The sequence below is a fragment of the Asterias rubens genome, chromosome 6, assembly GCF_902459465.1.
Source record: "Asterias rubens chromosome 6, eAstRub1.3, whole genome shotgun sequence".
Lineage (NCBI taxonomy): Eukaryota > Metazoa > Echinodermata > Asteroidea > Forcipulatida > Asteriidae > Asterias > Asterias rubens.
In genome coordinates, this window is record NC_047067.1 from 19,801,754 (window position 1) to 19,821,796 (window position 20,043).

The 20,043-nt window shown below is 37.1% G+C and overlaps 1 protein-coding gene across 1 annotated transcript in view; it reads right to left on the bottom strand.

Moving 5' to 3' along the window:
• LOC117291693 (fibroblast growth factor receptor substrate 2-like) overlaps positions 1–20,043 on the bottom strand; it is a 34,981-nt gene that overhangs the window by 11,183 nt on the left and 3,755 nt on the right. The window contains exon 2 of the mRNA XM_033773540.1: positions 7,644–7,770. The gene's annotated coding sequence lies outside the window, so the exon portion shown is untranslated. The remainder of the gene's footprint in view (positions 1–7,643; positions 7,771–20,043) is intronic.

The window sequence follows — 20,043 nt, forward strand, 5'->3', positions numbered from 1 at the left end:
CCATGAATTCTTATCTCAAAATAGTTTAGGCCTGTACTATCAACAGGTGCAGTGCTTTTCACCAAGTAGTTTTTTATGTCATTATCCTTTAATAATTTTTTTTGGGTATTTACTAATCTATGACCCTACCTTTAAAGGAAACTTATACCTCTTTGGAACCTTTCAATTGTTTTAACCCTACATAAATATGTAACCAACTAAACTAGCCTCTGAAACTAACTAGGCCCCCATCCTTTAAACCACAATACTTTCAAGTGAAATGATTCTCAAAATGCTTTATAGGTATGTACTCTCAAAAGCTTCTGTACTTATTCCCTACACGTAAGTGGGGCCTAAGTTTTTATGTCATTAACTTTGTTGAGTATTTACCAATCTATGACCCAACTTTAATGTCTGAAAATTACTTTCTCTTTAAGATAATCCTCCCATATACACCTGTACTAGTGGTTAGTTTTGGTCTCACTCAAAAGGAATCTACAATGCGCTGGAATGCCAAGGCAAACATTTCCGGCCTTGCCTTAAAAAAACTGCACCCACTGATCTCATAATAACAGGAAGAGAAACAGTCATTTGGAAAAAAGCAAATGCTCGGGCGATGATGTAATAACGTGACATCGAGACTGGAAAGCTGCTAGACTAGAAAGCTACATCATGTCTTACTCCAAAAACAGCGGCTAGACTTGCTGAACTTCTTGGGAGTAACTTACAAGTCAGGAAGATAATGAATGTTTTTTTCGAGATGCTTTTCACAGTCATGAAGCCGCAACTGGTAAACATGTTCTCACATGACGCACAAAATCAAATAACTAGAGATTTGAAGGGGGGGGGGGATTTGTTATAAAACAATGTTCAAGTGCTTTAATAATTACAAAGCAATATTTACTGTAGTTTTGGATATGAAATCAAATCAGCTCACTACAAAGTTTAACCTTTTCTTATAGGGAGGGTTTACGCGTGGGAATCACTCAAAAAATTAATGGCAATAAAAACATTTGGTTAGAAGCCTACAGCAGCTTTTGGTAGTATAAAGCATTTTGAGAAACAACACTTTGAAGTAATGTGGTTATGTACAATGAAAGGGACAAATGTGCTCAGTCCATTACTTCAAAGAGAATAAAGAAATGCCAAAAACATTATTTATAAGGCCAAAGCTTGCAAAGTATACCAAAACTTTGTCTGCTTTTGTCTGTGTTTTCCATCAAAACAGGCAGGGAAACCATACAAAAATAATAACACTGTAACTAACCCAGGAGAGCATCAATCATATTTCTTGTCTGATAAAAGGAAACGACTAGGGTAGGAAATGAACCCCCCCCCCCTCGCCAACAACTAACACAGATCTTGACATTTACAACTAGGCTGATCCCCATATAGCACAGCCAACTGAAGAGGCCCCCATCGTTAAGTGTAACACCACACTACAAAATTACACTTGCATGGACATGCTTCTGCACCTTGCCTGGTCATGCTTTGATTGCGAGTAAATATCCCCTAATAAATTAGCATCCATTTAGAGCATTCTGATAGAGTTTTCTTACTCCCCCAAGAGGGCTGTTTATAATGTCAACATGTGTGCATCTTTTTTCTTCTTTCTAGGTAACTGTTTATAAGAGGACGCACAGTTTCTGCCAAATGTAAGAGGTCGTGGCATTTGAGAATCCGCCGTTATTCTTCTATCCCCAGCAAAATGTTGCAGAGTTCATGATTCACTGTACATGTACACATGAGATCGCTGTAACATATATATTAACTAGGTCCAAGTGTTCGTTTACAAACCCAACACAGAACTGTTCAAAAACTACACATTTAGGGTGATGTTACATGAAACGTGACTTTTGATGTCGTCAGGACCTTCAACCTTTTAGAAAAAACACACAGCGGCATTTATATTTATTTTTGTTCTACAGATCTTATAAACCTTAACCTTTTAGGTGACTTCATGTGATACTGGATGTCGTCATTAGAAAGGGACCTTAAATTTAATTGATAAAAACAATAACAAACATTTATCAAGTCATTTAAATTAACCGTGAGGTACCCCAATTGAAAAACAAAAAATTAAAAACCCAGCCTATAACACAACAAATCACTGCAAGAAACCGTTACAATAGAGTGACTGGAACAAGTGGGTGTAAAGAGCTATTTTAAAACTGATAACAAGTTTTTTTCAGAAAGGAAGGGGGGGGGGGAAACTTTGAGGGTTCATTTAAATTGTCAGTAATCCTGCCGCTTTGTGGTTTAAGTTGATCACAGCCAGTGGGTCAAGTCTTGCTTTAGGCAACATTTAAAACTTGCGTTTGCTTTATAAAATTGGCAATTTGATTTTTGTTACAGTGCAATTCATTTGTTTTGTTTGAAGGGGGAAATGTGTCAAGCAGTATTTTCTGCTTTAAAACATGCAGCTGTATGAAATTGGGCCCACATAAATATTGCTAAACATTTGTCTGCTAAGCAGAAATGAGCAGGATACCAGTTACAAATTGTACATACTGAATGATAGTTGGGCTGGTTTCCTAATTCTGGTAAGCATAACTTTGTTGTGCATATCTACTTTTCATGCTTTTAAGCAGCTCTATGAAATTGGGCCCAGGTCCTTTGGCCTTTTAACTGGCATTTGGCCAGCGGACCACTGTTAAAAAGAGAAAACACTGCACTACTATCCAGGCTCTGTGTACATAATTATGTGCATGGTGTCTTCTTCACAGGGACCCCAGACCGTTGTACATGTATCTCTTTGTTACCACATCAATATTTCTTCTAATCGTACAGGTGTTGAAACACCAGGACTTATAAGCCACTCCATGTACATCAAGTCGATGGATTCAAGCTTTGTATATATTCACATAAGGGGGCAGTAGATCCTACTCAACTAGTATATTGATTGATTGGGGCACAGACAAGAAAAACAAGCTGGGAACAACAGAAGAGTTGCTGGGCAGTCTGCAATGGAACCCATCCAGGGTACCAGAATAAGACTAGAAATAATGCTAGCCAATAATAATCACTGGGTTGTTTTTCTTACCTACATTTTATTTACGTAAGGATAGCGTGTTATACTATAGAGGTAGAATTGGTTATACCCTTACTCTATGGTTATACCATAGAGGTAGAATTGGTTACACTTTATTCTAATTCAAAATAGGAATTAATTTTTAACCAAAATACACTTTGGAATTTATTAAAATTCATTCACATGACCAAAGCCATTCTTTGACTGCAAAACTACTTGACAAAAGTTTTGCAAATTCTTGTTGAATCATAACGCATAGAGTAGGCTAAACTGTTTACTGTATGGATGAACTGATACGGACCCAATTTCATAGAGCTGCTCTAAAAGTAGAAAATATTGCTTTTTATGTTGTTCAGACAAGTAGAAATTAGTAGGATGGCATGATGCCAGTCACAAATTGTATATGACTTGGTTGGTAACCTTATTTTGGTAAGCAGAATTTTGTTGTGCTTAGCTATTGTTTTGACCCTGTTTGAAGACATTTGCTTACATTTACACCAAACATCAACACTAGGTACTTGTATACCAAAGAAAAACTGTAGACAATGATGACCATTCCATGACAACTACATAGCTCCTATATTATGGTAAAAATATCAGATTGCCTGTGGCCTATGCCAGGAATGTCTGAAGTTTTAGACTTCTGTCCCAATCACTTTAGGTAACTCTATTGTTGATATCTTCTACCAAGTGTTCCCTCATGGAAGTACGTTCGAAACAAAATCAGACTCGAAGCCAAGACTAACCAAGGATGCAGTGGTTGACTATGTTATTCTCTCACATTTTCGTTTATGAGAAGTTCCATTTGCACCAACAGGAATAAATATTTATTTGTGTTACAACTCTTCACCAAAGTGTGTTAAAGCAGTGCAGGCCTACTCAGTACCTTCGGGTCCTAAGCCTTTTTGAAATATGGCGCACACCATGCTACAACACTGGGTAATTTTGTGCGTATTGACCATAGAAATAGAACGTGTGTTATTCAGTGAAGTGCCGCGTTTACACGTAAACCTATTGACCACCAACATTCATGGTCAGCGTGGCATCAGTCGCCGTGTGACGCGCGTCACCACGTCCACCATACCTCAAAAAGGCTTATGAAAAAGTTACAAATAATACTTTAATCCCAGATGCAAATTAAATAGCTATTACAAAAAGTTTCATCTAAAATACAGCACTCAAACTACTACATGTACATAATAAAACAAAAAACCAAAAACAAAACAAAAACAAAACACAACACAAAGAAAAACAGACACAACAAAATTAGTCATTGAAAACCTGTGACATAAGATAAGTTTTGAGAAGAGACTTGAGACATACATGTATACTTGCCCTAGCTACCGGGCAAGTTCATTGGTTAAGTCCTCTGGAATGGCAAAGGTTGTGGATTCAAATCCCACCAGAGTAAAATGCCTATGCATGTATTTTGGTTTGCATGACTCAGAAAATACTGAGTATACATGAAACTCTTTTTAGTCTAAAATAATGAGGGAAAACCTGTAAAAGTGAGCATAAATAACTGAGTTGAATACAAATTTCATAGTTGTTTTGGACATGTGGTCAAATGTTGTTAAAGAAAAAACAACTTACCCTATGCTATAGATTTATACTTGTAAAGTTGCACGAGTTCTTGTCAAAAGACTGACAAACTGATATTTCACAATATACTCAGACTGTATCCTTCCTCCATGGGCTAAAGATTCTTAGCTCAGGGCGCGCTCTGTGGTGCACTCCTTCCTCCATGCTCAGAACAAGTGGTTTTCCAAACAGACGAGATGTAAATAAGTCAAAACACGTATTTTCAAACAATGAGTGTCCCGAACAACAAAGTATGTGTTTTACCCAGCAGACAGTACCATTCAATGCAAAAACTCATTCATCACAAACTAAATATAAACCACATTCCAAGGAAAAGGAAGAAAGGATTCGGAAGAAAAAAGATTTCATAATGTTATCCACAGGACGTGCTAAGATTAAAACCTCACCTTGAATCTTTGCACTGGTCACAGCAGACAGACAAGCACACAATAAAAAAACCTACTCCGTTTTGTATTGACGAAGAATTAATTCCACTGCGAAACAATTACAGGCTTATTTGCTATACAGCAAGGCTGGACACTGGCGCACAGAGTTACATAACAACGTAACCTTGCATGTTGACTGGTCTGTTAGATCTGATGTGATGTGTGTGTATTTCTGTCCAGTGCTTGTTTCAGATCAAAACACCTTGAAGGCATGTCAGGCCTTTTGAGTCACACCTGGGACTGTTCCATTACTATGTACACAAGGGGTGTTACACAATGTTTTCTAGAGTGACTTTGGGAGGGGAGCTTAATAAGCAGAAATCGCCAGTGGCTGGACAATGGCCAAACATTTCCTTCTTGTGGGGTTACCTTATTATTGCTGAGAAGAGGACATTACCAGGACAAACATTGAATGTCCATTGCTTAGACCAGACACGAATTAAGACAGTGGCAAAAGAAGCAAGTCACTTGGTGAAAAATCAGCCTGGTTTTTAATAATGGCATAGGCCCCAATCAAGACTTAGTAAAATAGAAAAGTGTGGATGTTCATTACTTAGATGGAAAGAAGGGGGGAAAGAGAAAAAAGGGGAGAACAAAATCCATCAAAATATGGTGATGTACCCGTGTGGTGATTTTGTGTGCGATCTAAAGCCACTAAATGCAACATTGGAGGAACATGATGCAATACCCTTTTAATTTCTGATGGGCTATTTTACCATGAGACCATTCATGGACAATTGAAGGAGATGGGCCCAACAATCTAATTGCATTGTGGTTTTACACGTGCTAAAATATATTACACTGCCACATGAGAGAATTACACGCAATTGGGAGATTTTGAGACCACTTTAGCTTTTTAACACTAAACTAACCAGCCAGGCCACTTAGAGTGTGCTTTTACTGGTCTATCCTCAAGTGTTTAAACTGGCATTTGGCCAGCAGACTGCTGAAAAGTCTCCCACGAATTGTGATTCTAGGCCTGATGGTTCATTCATGTTTCTGTTAAGGAATACATGTAGGCTGGAGACACACATCAACAATTAAAAGTCTCTTTCACATTAGACTAATTTCCCAGGAAATTGCCAAGTTGGCCTGAACACGCTTGGAATTGGTCACCCTAGCAAACTCCTGGAAAAAGGTAATTTTCTCAAGAAGTATCTACCCTGCTTCATTTGGAGTAAGGTTAAGCAAGTAGAAAAATGTCAGACATAGTTCCAAAGTTGCATGCAGTGTTTGTAGTTGCCTCCAAGTTGCCTGTAAAAACTGCACTGTGTGACGAAGCTTTCATCTACAGCCTCCTAGGTGCATTAGGTAAAACATTTCACTCCATGGTGTAAATCAATGCAGTGCTTATTCTGTAAGTAACACTAAAGGACAATTGTTTCAGCAATTGTTCAAACCCAAGGTGTTATCAAATATCATCCAAACGTTCCTACATGAAATCTCAGTTTACAAATCAATTGGTGAGGCAACATTTGTTTACAGCAAAATCTAAGCGCATGTAGATATAGAACATGTACCTTTAGAACCAGAACCTCATTATACATTCAATGCTTGACAAACGAACTGTTGGGTTTATCAAATCACAATGGTTTGTCCTTGCATTGTTGGGATTGATTCACTCGTAATAAAACCCTATAACAGTGCGGACATTATTTGTATTGGTCAGTTTGTCCTTCAATCTGGTCTTCTCAACCTTCGGAAAGGCTGGCTGACCAGGCCAGGCACTCCAGCCAGTAGACCGGACAGTGAGGCTGATGACTGACCAGGCAGTCTCAGACCGAACAGGTTGGCTGACCAGGCACTCCAGCCAGTAGATCAGCATGCAGTCATGAGAGACAATAGCCCAGCGTGCTGGCACTATTCAAATGTTGACTTTTTAGTATCAAAGTATTATTAACCATAAAGACAAATGAGATCAATCTTCTCTTACAAATCTTAGATTAGTAGCCTACTTGTTAAAAACAGTTAAATAGTTGTTTATTGAGCTGTGTCAGAATGTTTTGTTTGTCATTTTGATTCTGGTCTTCTAAAAACAATTCTGATCCAGTAAACAATTTGAGTAAAAAGCCCTGTTGTCTTGTGGATCTTTCTCCAAAACTCGATCCCTGGGTCACCATGCAGTCCAGCCAGCAGAACAGACATGCTGGCATGACCATGCAGCCCAGCCAGTAGACAAACTCCTGCCGATCCCCTGTTGACACAGATCTTGCCAGGTGATACCACAACACTACTTGAATAACTCTAGGTCATTACATTATCAACGTTATGCCAGTACATTGCCAATGTTTTGACATGACCAGTGTAAAGAATACAAACATGATTAACTAAGTCTCTATCAATCAACTTCTACTTGTACTGAGCCCTGAATGTGATCTTTAATTGATCATATTGGAGCATCTTACATAGTACACTTTTTTAGTAAAAATGAAGTTATTCAGTACAGCACACATGTCATAATTCTCAACATCAAAACATACAAACCAGGCGATAACAACCACACTTCAATTTCAAGTATTACCAAAAACAACAAATTAATAAAAAGAAACATGACATTACGATGCCTATTTAAAATATAATTAATGTAAGACAATATTCTTACTTACCAGAGCAAACAGGTTGGGCATTAACTCCGTAGGGCATTAACTCCCCACACATTGCTTGTTAGATTTGAAGATGTAGTAAGACTAGAATAGTGACTCCGTCCGATGGTTCGAACACCTCCATACCGGCCTGCGTGCAGAAATCAAATAACAACTGGTACATCAAGACATGAATATGCACTACTACCCCGCATCACTGCGACACCAACCTCCCCCCAATGCCAAGTAAAAAGGGCCTCTAGAAAAAAATTAGTCAGGTATCTCTTCCTATTTGCGCATATTAACGATGCAGACTGGGACAGGGTAGGAGACGAAGACTGTTGAAAATCAAAACACCCACAAGGCTACATGAATAATGCATCAAGGCAATACAGATTACACCAAAACAAAAAAACAGGGACACATCATTTCGGGGAGCGGGGGTGTTTGTGAAATGAGGGGAAGCCTACAAGATTTGCCTCTTAAAAAGAGGTTTTAAGACTTACCCTTAACTCATACATTAAAAAAGGGCAACAAGACATTTCGAGATACCGAATAATAAACCACAGGGGAAACTGAAAGAGTTAGTTTGACATTTTCCCCAAAAATATTTACTCTAAGATACCTTTTTGAGAAAGACTCTGCTAGGGTAGAAGCGTTAGGCCATTAGCTATTTTTTAATTTATCTCTCGTTAGTTATAATTACAAAATATTAAGCTAATGATATTTACAGCTCAGAGTGTATCTATAGATCGAATTGCTTAGTTCCAGTACATGTACAAATTAATTTTGTAGGTATTTTTTTTTTTTCACTCTTTATTGTGCAAGTTTGCCCCAAACATGGCCAAAAGCCACTCTTGGCTAGGGGCTGCAAGAAGAACAATACTTAAGATGAAAATAACTAATGGGAGCTGAAGGTGGGAATTTATATTCCTCTTAAAATAGTCTAGATTGTAGGATGGAGGTGCACAGAGTTCAACAGGGAATAAGGCTGTTGGAATGGCTCTATATGCCTACCATCTCTACTTCTTCTAAATATTTTTCAAGTGTTTATTTTTTTCTTCAATAAAACAAGTTTACTACACTACATTACCAAAGCATTTATAAAACTCTTAAAAAACAGCGCTTTACACAAAAAGAAAAAAAGTGATGACAAAATTCAGGGTGAAATAAATGGGGTCTTTACAGCTTTCGTCTGATGAATTAATTAATTTCTTTAAATCCTTTTGATGCGCACTATTAATTAAGCTACTGATATTTACAGCTCAGATGTATAAATAAAATGTTTTACTTCAGCTACAAACAAATCTGTAAGTAAAAAGTCTTCTACTTCTTTTAATTATTTTCTAAGTGTTGTTGTTTTTTAAAACAACAAGAACACTTCTTCTTCTTCTTTTTTGAGTGTCCTCGGTCAACGATGTTACGCCAAGTTGTCCCCAGATCTCCCTTCCCTCATGCATGTAGATATTTCTCCAGCTGTCACAGACCTAGTGTCCCTTCTCAGTCAATACACTACACCAAACTCTTACAAAACAATGAATCACAGCTCTTTACACAAGAAAAAACAAAGTACATACTAGTAAACATGATAAACAACAGAACATGAATGAGGGTGAAATAATTGGTATCTTTTAAAAGAAGGCTGCCCGTGTAGAAAGACTCCTTCCTTTATTGATGTCTCGGTTGTTTTCATGCTTCACAATGTGCACTGCCATGTTGTATTCATACTCATAAATAACAGTTCAAAAGCGACTAATGATGTAGTTAATGACGAGTTTCCATGGTAACACATGATGGTCAATAAGCAAAAAACAATTGTTGTTTACTACAGCATTATTGAGTTTATGTGCCTGTATCAAACCAAGGACGGTCAGCAAGCATACACAAACGGCTAGTTTAATTTTAGAACTAGTCTGTGACACACGTTTTCATGCATTTATTGGTTCATGTAGCATTTCAACTTTGAGAAACACGTGCAGGGGCGGCGCCAGATCTGTTGATCTGGGGGAGCCTAAATTTGAAAGGACAAACATTGATTTTGAGTTTAATTTTGCACTGCTGAACAAGCATCGACTTGCACAAATGTCCGAGTTACACCAGTGTATTTCTTGAGCTGGGGTAAGGAGAACATAATTGCTATGAAAACACTTTAAATTATTGTTGTGCATGTATACCTATTATGTATGGTTGAAGAGACTTTATTAAGCCGGATTTGTAGAAGTACATGCAAGTACATGGTATTGACATTTTACTTATCTTGATGACCTTTGGTTACTGATTAAGAGTAATGCCTTAAGATGCTGACAAGGACATTTAACATTACTAAGTTGTAATTGGGTGATGCAAACCTACAGCATAAACAAATTAGCACTAAAACTTTTAGAGCTTTTCTAGGCCCTACACATGTGAACTTTGAGAAGCCCCTCTTTTGTTTACTTTCAGGAAGTCCATCGATAATGTTATTAAATGTTTAAGAGTAACTGTATTGTTGTCCTTTGTAAGACCAAATGAATTTTAGTCCTTGGACTTTTTGTTTGGAAAAGAAAACCAAAGTAAACTGCATGGAATTGCCTGGCAATTCGTCTTTCAAGGGCAGGCTGTTTTCATTTTGCAAAGGGTCCTTCTTATTGGAATATCTTGTGATGTCTATGGGGATGGGTATATTTTGATAGACCACCAAGGCCAATGTCCACTCTTATAAGTTAGCCAAATTTAGTAACTGGTGGGTTTGTTTTTATAGAGGTTGACTGGCTTCTGACTGGCAGATATTGACACATTTTTTAAAGGCAGTGGACACTATTGGTAATTACTCAAAATAATTTTTAGCATACAACCTTAATTGGTAAATAGTAAAAGGGAGAGGTTGATAGTATAAAACCTTGTGAGAAACGGCTCCCTCTGAAGTGATTTAGTTTTCGATAAAGAAGTAATTTTCCACAAATTTGATTTCAAGACCTCAAGTTTAGAACTTGAGGTCTCAAAATCAAGCATCTGAAAGTACACAACTTCGTGTGACAAGGGTGTTTTTTTCTTTCATAGTTATCTCACAACTCCGACGACCAATCAAGCTCAAATTTTCACAGGTTTGTTATTTTATGTACATGTTGAGATACACCAAGTGAGAATACTGGATTTTGACAATTAACAATAGTGTCCACTGCCTTTAAGAAACCACCAAAAGATAGCTCAGTTGGAAGAGTGCCAGCACATGAATCCTTAAATTATTTAAAAATTTACCAAGTCAGCTTCCCAAAAAGATTTTTTTAACTTGCTACTTCTATGGTGATGAAATTTCACAAGATTAAATTTTATTTTGTATTTTTATCACAGTTTTGGATACAGATTAAGATGGGCAAATTACATAAACAACTGGTAAAATATTCTGCCCTGTCCACCAGTGGAACATGCCACGTTCCAATTTCAACAGCACCTCATCCCTGGCTAACCAGCCTGCATAAACCCATGCTAATTACTACCGGTCCCGACGACCCACAGTCTCCATGCAGGATGACACGCACGCACATGTCTGAACCTCACACGAGTAATATCCCCCTAAAAATATATCGCTAACGTCATCGCAGCTCGCGCTAAAATCTGGTTGTCGGGATGACGATCATTCTCGTGGTTGCTATGGGCAACGGCGGAGGTGGATAGCCGTTAGATAGAGCATTGTCCTTTACACCATGGTCATTTTTGTTTGTCGGCTGTCCGTCGTACATTTTCGCGTCAGGGTGTCTTCAGAAATATACGTTGAATATGTTGCTTGATTTTCCGGAACAAACAGCCTCATGAGTCAATAGGTTGTTGGGTGGTTCGAGATACATGTTCCGAGAAAAACGATCCCTCGCCTTCTATTTAGAGTTGGAGTGTGAATGTATTTTCTTACATTTCCCGTAAATAAACATTCAATTAAACGGCTGGTTTCGGAAATTGCAGACGATCATTTGTGGAATCAGAGAGAACGAATCCGCTGTGTAACGCACAAATATTTACGAACATGATCTGTGTTTGTAAGTTGTAATGTACCTGTCATACAGAGAAAATAATTCCATATTTAGAGCTTGTTTTTTTCCAGTTACTTTGAAACTTATTTGATTGATCAGTATTTCATTACTCTCTTTGCTTTTTGGTAAGCAACCGCAAGCAAAGTAATATGCACAGTTTACTAGCATTGTAGGCTACTTTACAAAAAGCCTAAGCGCAAGGCCTGGCACTAATAGTATTATTATTATAACCAAATATTAATTTCAACACAAAATTCTTTATTTGAAGGATTTTTTACATTATTTTCTGGCATACACACCAAATAGGAACAAATTTCTACCTCATTGTTTCCATAATTGTGTATCAACAACACATGTCCAAACTATTATTGTCAAAAACCATGGACTGTAAATTACAAGGCCACATCTAGGCGAGGTTACCCAATACTAGTTGGATAGCAACAACGACGACGGTCCTTTGAAATCAATCCATGCAGAAAATATGTTGGGTCCACAGTTCTAAATCACCAAATAAAACGCACTGTTTTTGATGAACCGTGTAGAATAATGAGGTTGCGATATGTCGTTACTCCCGCCTGCGGGGTCAACAATTTTCACAGTCTGAGATGTATTTGTCTAGACTACCCCCGTCATTAGAAAATCATTCAGAAGCAATATCTACTTGTTAAATTCCATAACTTATGCTTAGCCTCAATGGAATATTGTGCAATGCAAGGTTTTGGCAAACATTTTACTAGGTTCGAACTTTCATTCCAATTATCTTTTTATCTTTTACTTCACATCTTACAAGCCACCTGACTGTGCAAATTCAATCTTCAGCATTTTGGAAAGAACAAAAAATAATCATCGCTTACTCTCTCTTTTCCCAACTTTTTCTCCCCCCAAAAAAATTTGTCAAGCATTTTGTTGTGTACAGAGTGTGGAATTGCCAAAAAGAATTTCCAATATGCCATTTTTGGATAATGGGTGTTTACCAATTATAATGGGTGTTTACCCATTATCCTGTTATAAATAGATGTCCACAGATTGAAGCTGGGATCCAAAGGTTTGACAGGATTGATTCACCACACTAAGAAGGTCATACATGTAGCTACAATGAGGAAATAAAATTTGTTCTTAACAAACTGCTGCGATCTAAGAAACATGTGTAAATGTTGAGAGTGCGAATCAGAAAGAAATTGAGAAAAAAAATCATTGTAAATTTTATTAAAAATAGCCATCTTATAGAGTATACAAATCACCTTGAATTATGAATTAAATTTTTCCTATCGCCACTCTGAAGTTTATTTTGTGTCAGAGCACCAACTTGGACGTTGAACATCATACATAGTGATTATGACATCACAGTCCTCAAATGTACGTCACACTCTTCTAAAATAAGTCTGCTAATTTTGTTTGAACGGTTCTTTATTTAGCTCAAAGCTAAGTGAGTGAATAAGATCAAATTGTAAACTGAATTACACGTCATCATCTTTAGGTATGTGTACAAATTGCCATGGTTACGCGTTGCGACAGCAAACACAAAACATTGGTGTTAGAGAGAGAAATATTTTGCTAATCTACAAGTACATAAACTCCTTCTACAGTGTATGATGACAGATAGTTGCAGCCAATGGTTATTGGAGAGACGTGAGGTACACGCTTCCCCTGGTACAATCATACGGAGAAGAAAAAACACTCTGCGCTTTTCGTCAAGTCTCTGTTGTCCCCGGGACACTTTTTCGGTAAAAGAGGTCAACAAGATTTGAAAGCTGATTCTAAAACATGCCTCAATCCCATCCACCAATCGCTCACAAAAGCCTCTTTTGTAGGACATCAAGTTTGCTATATAAAAGTTAACCAAGTAGGAGCTACCTCAGGTATGATTTTATTCTAATTTCTGAAGAAAAAGAGGTATTCATCAAATTGAATAATTACGGTGAATGCTGAACAATTGCAAGACGACTATAATGAAGCAAGATTGTAAAACAAAATAGAATAGCCTGTCTGTCTTTTGAACTGAATAATAAGTAAAAGTATAGCATTGTTGTTATAGGTAAAGTATAATTGTTATTGTTAAAAAAAAAAAAAAAATGGAGTACAAATTTGAGATTTAGATTTTTATATATTCCTGAAAATCCAAAGCGATCTTGTCCACGCTGGAATAATAATTCGTAATGGAATACACAATCTGAGTAACAAATATCTCAGATTCAAATTTGGGTGGATAAATACTTGTATCTTTTTTCAAAGTGAAATGGTTCTCAAAATAGCTCTAAATACTATCAAAAGCTGGCACATTACTTCTAACAAAATTTGTATTTATCTTTCATTAATTTTAAGAGTTATTACCAATCATGTACCTTCTCTTTAAAGCCATTATACACTTTCGGTAAACAGTATTGTCCAAGTCCCACACTTCGTGTATCACAACTAATATATAAAATAACAAACCTGTGAGAATTTAGGTTCAATCGGTCATCGGAGTCGGGAGAAAATAACGGGAAAACCCATTCTTGTTTCCGCGTGTTTTACCGTGTCATGACATGTGTTTAAAATAAATCCGTAATTCTTGCTAACGAGAATTTATACTGTTTTAATGTTTTCTCAAAAAGTAAAGCATTTCATGGAACAATATTTCAAGAGAAGTCTTTCACCATTACCTTCTGTAAACCCTGTAAATTATTTATAAATCTGTGAACTTTTTTTTTTTTCCTGTACCGAAAGGGTATAATGGCTTTAAGAGAAAGGTTTCAGCATAATCCAAAACAAGTATTTGCAACGTGAATATACCAAATTAAATGGAGATGGAGTTCACTGATTTTACAAGTAATACAACTCAACACCAATAATCTTTCGTTATGACAACATTGCTTCAAAATGATGGATTACATATATGACAATACAACTACAAGTATCACATGACTGTTCCATGTCTGTCATCTGAACTACATATTAATTTCAATAAATGGTTTCCAGATAGAAGTGAGTATCAAGTTGGACATCATAAATACATGATGCTCAGAGTAAGGCCATTTTGGAAACACTGCTTTAGGCTTGGCTACTTTCACCCTGTACACAAGCATGATCATATAACAGGCCTGGATTTTCATCGTTGAAAGGGTAAGGCTGTTTCTTTTTGCAAAGGGCACTTGCATTGGAAAATCTTAAAGTCAATGGGAAACTTTTAAAGAGGCACCAATGCCAAGACCAGGGGCAATGGAGGCAATGGAGGCAATGCATGTAAATCCAGGCTTGACTAACAAAAATTGAATTTGGCTCAAATCCATCACTCTGTAGATGTTCACGGCACTCTAACACTATCATGACTATGATTACTTACCCTGAATCCAGATGACTTAGTCACCAGAATTTGAGTTTGATGCACGAAACTGCTTAGCCATGACAAGTCATGGGCCCAGGGATTGATTTTACAAAGATAGACCTAACTTAGGTTATAAAAAAACTTAGGCTAGTCCTAGGTTTGGTACTCGAGCTAAGATAAGTGATAACTCAGATGTGAAATCCACCCCGGGTCCATATTTCTGACTCATTGCTCTGGGAATCCTTGGGAACACCTCAATCTTCTCAAGCCACTCCTTGGAAATTAGTTAGGCCCGAATAAAATCATGTAAGTGTTGCTCTCAAATCAAGGACTACAGGGGACTTGACTATGTTGTTTGAGGGGGAAAAAACAAAGTGCAACCTCATTTGGTTGAACAATCACTGAAAAATTTACCAATATAAATTTGTGAGCCCATAAAAGGTACATTAGGAAAATTGTGTTCGAGTTCCAAGAGTGGATGTGTAACTATCTAAATACAGTGAAAGCTGAATACAACGGTTTAGTCTCAGCTTAAAGTTGGGGTATACCATTAAAGGCCTACCATACAGGGCTTTAATCATGGTGCACATTATTTTTTTCTTGTAGCGGCTACAGCTATATCTATGACTGTTGCTAAAAGGGTAATGCTAATAATGTCATTTAGGGTGACATGGCTAGGGGGGGGCAATCCAGCCATACATGTATACAGCCATGGCCACTAATTGGAACATGACCTATCATTTTAAGGAAAGAAACCACTAGCTGAAGGTTCAAGCCAATTTTGAGGCTGGTCTGTATAATATCAGTAACAACCACATTCAAACCACTTGCTGGGAGGATGTCTACACTACTTCAATCTGAGAATGATTTTCCTGCGTATTTCACCACATTTCCTGCATTGTTTGCAAAACAAGCATATTACCTTTAGATCACGGATATAATATACTACCCATCCTTGATGGTCCCTCCACAAAACACTTCCAGTATGAAATTCCACCAATAAATATCATATCATATTTTCAGGCCTGTTAATTAAAAGCACAGTGACAGTAGAAGTCTTTACGCCATATGTGAGTTAAATGTAGTTTAAAAAAAAGTCTGGTGCAGCGACTTGCCATTCAACTTGTGTGTAGGAAAACTTGAGGAAATAGCGTAAGTGTATTATTTACAAGTTAGCAAGAAAATTAGGCGAACAGCTTGTAACCTCACATTAACTTGCAGAACTTGTCTTTCAATACAGTTGGCAACTCTATGAAATGGAAATTGTGAAGGTAGCACAGAATTACGCAACTGAACGAAAATCAGCCTCAGCCGTACAGCTGCACATAAATCCGAATAAGTGAAAATCAAAACGGCACTGCCACAATAAAAGGTCCATAAATCCCCCCCCCCCCCTGCATGTAGAGTCAAGGGTCAAACCTGTCCTGCTCCACTACTCATCTTCAGTTCTCTTTATGTTTGTCCTTTTTAATAGATGGTCCTAATTTTCTCATTATTTCTTGTGCATTATCAGTATAATTAGGTCATTACTGGTACATTTTTGCATTCTCTCCTGTCAGTTTTTTGTAGGGTTATGTCGTCTTTGCTTTTTGTTTTTGTATTTTGACTAGGGCTGATCCCCACTAGCCTCGGCTTATTTGGACAGCCTCCTTACTCACAACATATTATTACATTTTTGTCTTAGTATCGTAAACTTATCATTGGTGATGTTTACTCATTGCTTGTATTGTACTACTTTATTTTTGTCTGCATTATTCTGCCTTTTCTTATTGCGAGTACGGAAACAAATATATTACATTGAATTGAAATAAAATGAATTAAAATACTTGAACAATCTCCATGCATTAAGCAGGGGACAAGCCTCATTGTAGACTATGGGGCAAACAATGATGACACATCCTCAGCTATTTACATCCCATGAGTAAGCCAAAACTCATAATATAATTTTAATCAACGCTAGGTATACCTCCCATTGGCGGAGTCTGCCACCCCTGGAAGGGTCAAACCATTTCAATCGGGAGGGGGGAAAGTCACTTGAAGATGATGATAACATCAACAACACAGTGGCTCTTCTATCTGAAAGTCAGAACCACATAGCACTCTCCATTTATGTCTGATTATAGACCACCTGTTTATTCCAGGGCTTGAATTTGACCCTGAAACGCCAGCCAAGGCTTGTGATTTTAGCTCCGAGCCAGTCAAATCATGACCTGACAATAATAATAATATGTCACTGTTTCATTTCTTTATTGGAAAGAAATGGTGTTCAAAGTGGACAGAAAACAAGGTTGGTGAAATATGTTAAGTTAGCGCTAACACCATGTAATGACAATCTCTAATTAATTTGGGGTGGTTCTGAAAAGAACCAATATATATATATCGACTTGACATTTCGGTCAGTATGCTCTGATTGTCTTCTGGAGAAAGATTGGTGAACTAAATAATTTGGTAAAATAAATAATGAAAATAATCTCAGATGTGAATCTTAAGACCTTCAAACAAAGCCAAGACATTTTTTTGCGCCAATACCCTGTAAGGACAATCTCTTATTGATTTGGGGGTGGTTCTGAAAAGAACCAATATATATTTCGACTTGACATTTCGGTCAGTATGCTCTGATTGTCTTCTGGAGAAAGATTGGTGAACTAAATAATTTGGTAAAATAAATAATGAAAATAATCTCAGATGTGAATCATAAGACCTTCAAACAATCCAAGATTTTTTTTTGTGAGGCATCAAATTTTGTTCTTGGAAAAAAGTAGGAATATTTTATAGAGGACAAGGGCTGACGATACACATGGTAGAGGCTTTAAATAATAATTTTCAGGGTACTTAAACACAAATGTTGTTAAAAAATCAGACCTAAGTAGGATGAATATACATGTATCAAGTCTGTTTTATCTCCAGTGACATTTGTATCTCCAAATGTACATGTACTGAAAAATCTTCCAAAAACCTTGAGGGTGTTTTCTTTCATTCCTCAACAAGTCATAACGGTGTTTTTGTGAGAGAGAACAAATCACGACGAAAGCAAACCCTGCCAAAAAACATGAATATTCCCCACAGACGCAAGAAGGCTTTACTCCGTATATCTCCCTCGTTCTCTTGTCTCACACTGACATCTCGAGTTGGACCGAAATCAAACTCTTAATTGAATGGTGATCCAAGATGCGCAGGTGTTTGCGGGAGCAAGAAAACGTGCAGTCGTCCTCAAGAGGATTTTTCAATCCGGACACAAACCCGTTAAAGAACATCTTTAAGCTCAGCTGGCCAGTCCTTCAAGGCCCCCTGAGGGCATGGATCTCCTACACTGCTCCTCGGACTTTATTTCAGAAAGACGGAAGTGCGATGACGTCGCGATGGGATTTAAGAAATGGTCAGCCGGAAAGACGATGTCTTATTTTTCGGTGAAACGCCTTTTCAGCGGATGTGGTGTCCATTTCCCAAAACTATGGGTTTAGAACTAAGATTTACTTGTTGGAATTTGGGTTTTGGTACACCAGAGGGGATTTTTGGATATAGCAAAGGAAAGGAAATAATTTACAAAGAAAGATGGTCTATAGAAAAAGAGGATGAGACCTTGAGATGAAAATGAGTGATGTACATTGTACACATATCATTCAAAGAAATGACTTCCAGATAAGCCACTTAACAGCTTGACTTATTGTTCCTGACGTTCTTCTACAATATCCTGCCCAAGTGATTTGCCTGTGGATTTTTTCACAGAACTCGGAAAGTACTGAATAAACAGTGCTACGTGGTTGGGTAAAAACAACTTTCTCTTTTTAGGGGGGACCCTTAAAGATGCTATGTCAGATTTTTGGCCCCAAACATTAAAAAAATAATTTTTTTTGAGTGAATGGTATTTCAAAGAGCATCACCCGCTGTAACAAAAAAAGGTTTAACTTTTACTTTTAATGGTCAGGAACCATGACAAAATTTTAAAACGTTTCTTATAAAACACATAAGAATTGGTCACGTGATATATTGTCGGGATCCCGACAAAAAATAATTTTGAGCACTTTATTTCACTGCTACTAATAATTGGCAGACTTTTTCGAGCAATGGCTCAAATGTTTAGTTAAATATTGTGTAAATGCAACCATTTGCCTAACACAAGTAGCAACTTGTAATTGTAGCCGGACAATATTATAACTTTTGATCTAGGACATTTGGCTTCACCCAAAAAGGCAGGTTGTAAAATAACAATCAGTTGTCTTTCCTTTATCAAGGCAATCAAGCATTTACAGAGAATGTAAACATTGACTTCTCAAATATTTTGTGAGTAAACAACCTTAAAGCCTTGACATACTTGTACAGTAGATTTGTATAATACCTCTACATGTTTTATACAAAGAAACAATGCTAGTTTTTGCAAGTGTTTATGGACAAACTGCATTGGTCATTCAATACTGATTGTGTGTGGTAACATGGCATTATTGAAAACTATCGAATATTTTATCTAAATGTGATTAAGGACTGCTTGTTTTATTCAACAAAGGAAACAGTTTTTCTCTTGCAATCACAGCCCAAACTGTACATGAATTATCAGTCACATTAATCTTAAAGATTAAAAAATTAGGCTCAATCGGTCATCGGAGTCAGGAGAAAACAACGGGAAAACCCACCCTTGTTTCTGCACGTTTCGCCGTGTCAAGACATAGGTTTAAAATAAATCTGTAATTCTCGATATCGAGAATTGATTGTTGTTTTAATGTTTTCTCAAAAAGTAAAGCATTTCATGGAATAATATTTCAAGAGAGGTCTTTCACCATTACCTTCTGTAAACCCTGTAAGTTATTTGTAAATCTGTGAACCTTTTTTTTTTTCTGTTCCGAAAGTGTATAATGGCTTCAAACACCCACACATTTTGATTGAAAACCAAAACGCAACGAGTGACACTTTAATGTATCTCAAACAGCATAGCATAGAAAAATAACTTTGAATAACAAGTAAGGTATTGCCTGAAGACCTCTATCGCACACTTCAAGAACATCTCCTTTTTAGTCCGAACTGAATACAAACTTTACCTCGAGAGATCTTTATCAACAACATGTACTAATCCCTCTGGAGCTCAGAACTGAAGAAGCCTCAAGCATGGTGAATTTCCAAAGAA